The 6,778-nt window shown below is 40.4% G+C and overlaps 1 pseudogene; it reads right to left on the bottom strand.

Moving 5' to 3' along the window:
* Window positions 1–4,477: 4,477 nt before the first annotated feature.
* Window positions 4,478–6,315, bottom strand: LOC104995155 (annotated as a pseudogene).
* Window positions 6,316–6,778: the final 463 nt, after the last annotated feature.

Here is a 6,778-nt window from a genome sequence, read left to right as displayed (position 1 = left end):
AATTGCTGGAGAGGGTGTGGAGAAAAGGGAACTCTCTTACACTGTTGGTGGGAATGCAAACTAGTACAGCCATTATGGATAACAGTGTGGAGATTCCTTAAAAAACTGGAAATAGAATTGCCTTATGATCCAGCAATACCACTGCTGGACATACACACTGAGGAAACCAGAAGGGAAAGAGACACGTGTACCCCAATGTTCATTGCAGCACTGTTTATAATAGCCAGGACATGGAAGCAACCTAGATGCCCATCAGCAGATGAATGAATAAGAAAGCTCTGGTACATATACACAATGGAGTATTACTCAGCCATTAAAAAGAATACATTTGAATCAGTTCTAATGAGATGGATGAAACTGGAGCCTATTATACAGAGTGAAGTAAGCCAGAAAGAAAAACACCAATACAGTATACTAACGCTTATATATGGAATTTAGAAAGATGGTAACAATAACCCTGTGTACGAGACAGCAAAAGAGACACTGATGTATAGATCCGTTTTATGGACTCTGTGGGAGAGGAAGAGGGTGGGGACATTTGGGAGAATGGCATTGAAACATGTATAATATCGTGTATGAAACAAGTCGCCAGTCCAGGTTCAATGCATGATACTGGATGCTTGGGACTGGTGCACTGGGACGACCCAGAGGGATGGTATGGGGAGGGAAGAGGGTGGAGGGTTCAGGATGGGGAACACAGGTATACCTGTGGCGGATTCATTTTGATATTTGGCAAAACTAATACAATTTTGTAAAGTTTAAAAATAAAAAATAAAAATAAATTAAATTAAAAAAAAAAAAAGAATAAGTAGTGACAGGAAAAGAAAAATATTTAAGACCAAAAATGACATCTGTCAGAGCCTTTAATATCATATTCACCAGTTGTAAACTTATTATACACTCCCTCCAAATAAACACTCCCCATTTTTCTAATCTTATGTCTAAAGTTCTGTTTTTAAAGCTTTTCCATTTGATCTTATGCTGTGCTGTGCTTAGTTGTTCAGTCATGTGTGACTCTTTGCAACCCCATGGACTCCATGCTCCTCTGTCCATGGATATTTTTAAGCAAGAATACTGGAGTGGGTTGCTATGCCCTCCTCCAGGGGACCTCCCCAACCTAAGGATTGAATTCAGGTCTCCTGCACTGCATGCTGATTCTTTACCAGCTGAGCCACTAGGGAAGCCCAAGAATACTGGAATGGGTAGCTTATCCTTTCTCCAGGGGATCATCCCAACCCAGGAATTGAACTGGGGTCCCCTGCATTGCCAGCAGATTCCTTACCAGCTGAGCTACCAGGGACACCCCTGGTCTTATAAGGATTACATTAAGTGTTACTGGTTCTTAAGTTGTTATTGTTCAATCGCTCAGTCTTGTTTAACTCTTTATAACCCCATGTCAGGCTTCCTTGTGCTTTACTATCTCCCAGAGTTCACTCTAACTCATGTCCATTGAGTTGATGATGCCATTCAACCATTTCATCCTCTGTCACCCCCCTGTCCTCCTGCTCTCACTTTTTCCCAGCATCAAGGTCTTTTCCAATGAGTCAGCGTCTTACATCAAGTGGTCAAAATATTGGAGCTTAAGTTTCAGCATCAGTCCTTCCAATGAATATTCAAGACTGATTTCCTTTAGGATTGACTAGTTTGATCTCTTTGCTGTCCCAGGAATGCTCAAGAGTTTTCTCCAATGCCACAGTTCAAAAGCATCAAGTTTTCGGCACTCAATCTTTATGGTCCAACTCTCATATCCATACATGACTACAAGATAAACCATAGATTTGACTACACATACCTTTGTCATCAAAGTGACATCTCTGACTTTTAATACACTCTCTAGATTTGTCATAGCTTTCCTTCCAAGGAACAAGCATCTTTTAATTTCATGGCTGCAGTTACCATATGCAGTGATTTTGGAGCCCAAGAAAACGAAGTCTGTCACTGTTTCTATTTTCTTTCCATCTATTTTCCATGAAGTGATGGGACCAGATGCCATGATCTTCTTTTTTTCAATAGTGGGTTTTAAGAGAGATTTTTCACTCTCCTCTTTCACTTTCAACAAGAGGCTCTTTAGTTCCTCTTTACTTCTCCTATTAGTGTGGTGCCATCTTAAGTAAACAAGACATAATCCAAATATAACTTTCATTCTTTTTTCTTGTTGTTTACTCAGATTTAATATACTGGGGAAGTTATTTACCCATGCTAGAATAAAACCTCAGAGTTATCAGCATTGCATACATGATCTGAGTCCCTGATACATTTTTGATCTTGCTTCTGGCCTCTCTCTTCTGGGATCACTATGTTCCATTCACTCATTATTTTACATTTCCTCAAAAACACCATGATATTTCTTGAATTAGCATTTTCTTTCTCTAGAATCTTTATCTCACTAATCCTCACATGACTCTTCCCTTCTGACCATTTTGTAACTACTCAGCTCATTGGTATTGAAATATTAGTACAGCTCACACCTTTTTTTCCTAAGGTAATATCAACAGAATTATAATCAGTTTAAAAGATACATGCTAATATAATCCTTTTCTGACTGCCCATTATGAAGTACCTTCCATGAAATAATCACAGCCTTTCATTTCCATTAACTCTATTATAACATTCATTTTCTGCTTTCTTGTTTCAGTTACTTTTAATTTTAGTGTTTGTTTCTTTTTATGCCTCAACCATCTGAATTGGGCTATTTGAAAAATATGGGCTCTTGTGTTTTATATCCAACAGATATTTATTAAAAAATGAATCCTTGGGAAAGATAAATAAAAATCCCTTCTGGGCTTCCTTACTATTTCAGTGGTAAAGAATCCACCTCCCAATGCAGGAGACACAGGTTCCTGATCTGCGAAGTCACACGTGTCACAGAGCAACCAAGCCCGGGTACCACAACTATTGAGCCTGTGCTCTAGAACCTGTGAACCGAATCTATTGAAGCCCACAAGGTCTAAGATCCATGCTCTATGACAAAAGAAGTCACCACAGTGGGAAGCCCATGTACAGGAACTAGAGAGTAGCCCCTGCTTGCCACTATTGGAGAAAAACCCAAGAGCCAATGAAGACCCAGCACAGTCAAAAATAAATAAAATATTAAAAAAAAATCCCTTCCTGGAGACTTGTCCAGTCTAGACCAGCATGGAAAGTAATGAAAGTCAGATGATAATTATATGAAATATACTTGCTTTTGGTCATTGATACTAAGAAAATGAAAACATTGACATAGAAAATAATGGGGAGAATATAAGAACTATTGAATAGAGTCACAGAGGAAGGCTCTCTAAAGTAATGACACTTCATCTAGTACCAGAAGTTGGAAAGAAGTAGTCACCTAAGTAGGATTAAGGCTTGTTTTCATAGAGAGAGAAGCAAAATCTTTCATAAATCTAAGAAGTGAAGTGAAGTGAAGTTAATCAGTGGTGTCAGCCTTTTTGTGACCACATGGACTGCAGACTACCAGGCTCCTCTGTCCATGGGATTTTCCAGGCAAGAGTACTGGAGTGAGTTGCCATTTTCTTCTCCAGAGGATCTTCCTAACTCAGGAATCGAACGCAGGTTTCCCACATTGTAGGCAGATGCTTTACTGTCTGAGCCGCCAGGGAAGTCCTGAGGACAAATAACAAATCTCAGGGTGTCTGATGCACACCGAGGGGTCAGGTAAGGCACTCAAGATATGACTTGAGATTTAGAGGAAGTAGAAAGATTAACCAGAAAGTTCTGGTAAAAGGCAAGGAGATTCTAAATAATTGGTAAACAATAAATAAAATAGTTAAGTAAGATCTTAAAACTGTGTACACTGCACTTTCAAGAATCAGGGGGTCACTAAGAGTGAGTTTTAGAAAAACATCTAAATTTGATACTAAACTTTGGTTATAAAAAGTTCACTTTTTCACAAAAAATAATCCATCAGAAAACATTCCTATCTGGAAGTAGTTCTGCTGAGAGATGGCTATATTTTCTCATTACTGATAATGAAGTTTGTTCTGATAATGCTGTACTGATAATGATAGTTTGTTATCCAGCTTTGTGATAGAACTATCAAAATCCATTTGGAATTATGTTAATGAAAATTAATTAAAAATAAAAATAGTAAAAATAAGGATAATAGCAAGAAATTTGACAATTTTGTTGGAATGAACTTTTCCATCAATTCTCCTTTCTCACATTATTTCTTTTAAAATAATTTCATTTATTTTCATTTTGATTTAAGCAATTGAGATATTTTCTGAGATATCATGTAATTATAATTTAAAAACTAAACAGGAAAAGTGAAAAAAAAAATAGGAAGGCAATGGGAAGCTAAAAAAAAAAAAGAATAGAAAGCAGTAAGAGTACCATAATCCTTAAATTGCAAAGACTATAAATCAAAAGTCAGATTTATATTTTAAGACAATATAAATATATTTTAAAGAAAATCCCTCTAGTTGTTAGTGGAGAATGGATAGTTTTATTATCCCCACATTTCTGAAAGAACAGAGTTCTATTTAATAGAAACACATGCCATTCTGAGCATGACAGTCACTTGCCAACCAAACTCCCCTGTTTCATCCAGTTTTCTCATTGCATTTTTCACTTCTGTATTCCTCAGGGTGCAGATCAAGGGATTTCACATGGATGGGATGATGGACTCAGACATAGACATCACCTTGTCTATGGGGTAGGTGGCCACAGGCCTGACATACAAAAACATACAAGGCACAAAGAACACGATGACCACAGTGAGGTGGGGGCCACAGGTGGAGAGGGCTTTATGCTGCCTTTCAGAGTGGCAGGACTTCAGGGAGCAGAAGATGACCACATAAGAAGTGATGAGGATGAGGAAGATGGCCACACACATCAACCTTCTGTTGAGGATGACTAAGAGACCCAGGGTGTGGGTGTCCATGTGGGCCAGTTTCCACAGTGGAAACAAATCACATATAAAGTGGTCTACTGTATCAGGACCACAGAAGGGTATTTCATACATGAAGAGAAGCTGTACTGTTGCATGGAAAAATCCCCCCACCCAGGCCCCTCCCAACAAGACGCAGCACATCCAAGGCCTCATGATGGTCATGTAATGAAGAGAATTACAGATAGCCACGGAGCAGTCATGAGGCATCATGGTGAGGAGGATGATGCCCAGTCCACCAAAGAAGTGCTCAGCAAAGAGCTGGACCATGCAGCTTTCCAGGGAAATGCCACAGATCTCAGAGAGGGAGTCCACAATCAACTTGGGTGCAATGAATGGAAGAGAAAGTGGCATCCAAAGGGACAAGGACTGAAGAAAAAAATACATGGGTGATCTCAGGTGCTGACTCGTAACAATGGTTATCACAATGAGGAAGTTTCCCAAAACGGTGCACACATCAGATCAGATCAGATCAGTCGCTCAGTCGTGTCCGACTCTTTGCACCCCATGAAGCATGCCAGGCCTCCCTGTCCATCACCAACTCCTAGAGTTCACTGAGACTCATGTCCATCGAGTCAGTGATGCCATCCAGACATCTCATCCTCTGTCGTCCCCTTCTCCTCCTGCCTCCAATCCCTCCCAGCATGAGGGTCTTTTCCAATGAATCAACTCTTCACATGAGGTGGCCAAAGTACTGGAGTTTTAGCTTTAGCATCATTCCCTCCAAAGAAATCCCAGGGCTGATCTCCTTCAGAATGGACTGGTTGGATCTCCTTGCAGTCCAAGGGACTCTCAAGAGTCTTCTCCAACACCACAGTTCAAAAGCATCAATTCTTCGGTGCTCAGCTTTCTTCACAGTCCAACTCTCACATCCATCCATGATCACAGGACAAATCATAGCCTTGACTAGACGAACCTTTGTTGGCAAAGTAATGTCTCTGCTTTTGAATATGCTATCTAGGTTGGTCATAACTTTCCTTCCAAGGAGTAAGCGTCTTTTAATTTCATGGCTGCAGTCACCATCTGCAGTGATTTTGGAGCCCAGAAAAAAAAGTCTGACACTGTTTCCCCATCTATTTCCCATGAAGTGGTGGGACTGGATGCCATGATCTTCATTTTCTGAATGTTGAGCTTTAAGCCAACATTTTCACTCCCCACTTTCACTTTCATCAAGAGGCTTTTGAGTTCCTCTTCACTTTCTGCCATAAGGATGGTGTCATCTGCATATCTGAGGTTATTGATATTTCTCCCGGCAATCTTGATTCCAGTGTTTGTTTCTTCCAGTCCAGTGTTTCTCATGATGTACTCTGCATATAAGTTAAATAAACACATACATGATTAGAAACACAGCAGAGTATTCTCCGCAGTTCTGGAGACCTCATAATGGCCAAAAGCATTAATTCCATCCCATTGTTTTGATCTCCCATGTGTCAGGTGATGATAGGAGCTCCAGCTAAGAGTTCAGCTCACTTCAGTTCAGTCGCTCAGTCGTGTCTAATTCTTTGTGACTCCATGATTTGCAACACGCCAGGCCTCCCTGTCCTGGGACTTCACTCAAACTCATGTCCATTGAATCGGTGATGCCATCCAGCCATGTCACCCTCTATCATCCCCTTCTCCTCCTGCCCCCAATTCCTCCCAGCATCAGGGGCTTTTCCAATGAGTCAAGTCCCCTCATGAGGTGGACCAAGTATTATTCAGCCTCAGCATTAGTCCTTCCAATGAACACCCAGGACTGGTCTACTTTAGGATGGACTGGTTGGATCTCCTTGCAGTCCAAGGTACTCACAAGAGTCTTCTCCAACACCACAGTTCAAAAGCATCAATTCTTTGGTGCTCAGCTTTCTTCACAGTTCAACTCTCACATCCATACATGACCACTGGAAAAAC

This window comes from Bison bison, unplaced genomic scaffold, assembly GCF_000754665.1.
Source record: "Bison bison bison isolate TAMUID 2011002044 unplaced genomic scaffold, Bison_UMD1.0 scf7180017864277, whole genome shotgun sequence".
Taxonomy (NCBI): Eukaryota; Metazoa; Chordata; class Mammalia; order Artiodactyla; family Bovidae; genus Bison; species Bison bison.
The sequence above is the reverse complement of the archived record's forward strand: the minus strand, read 5'-3'. Positions and strand labels throughout refer to the sequence as shown.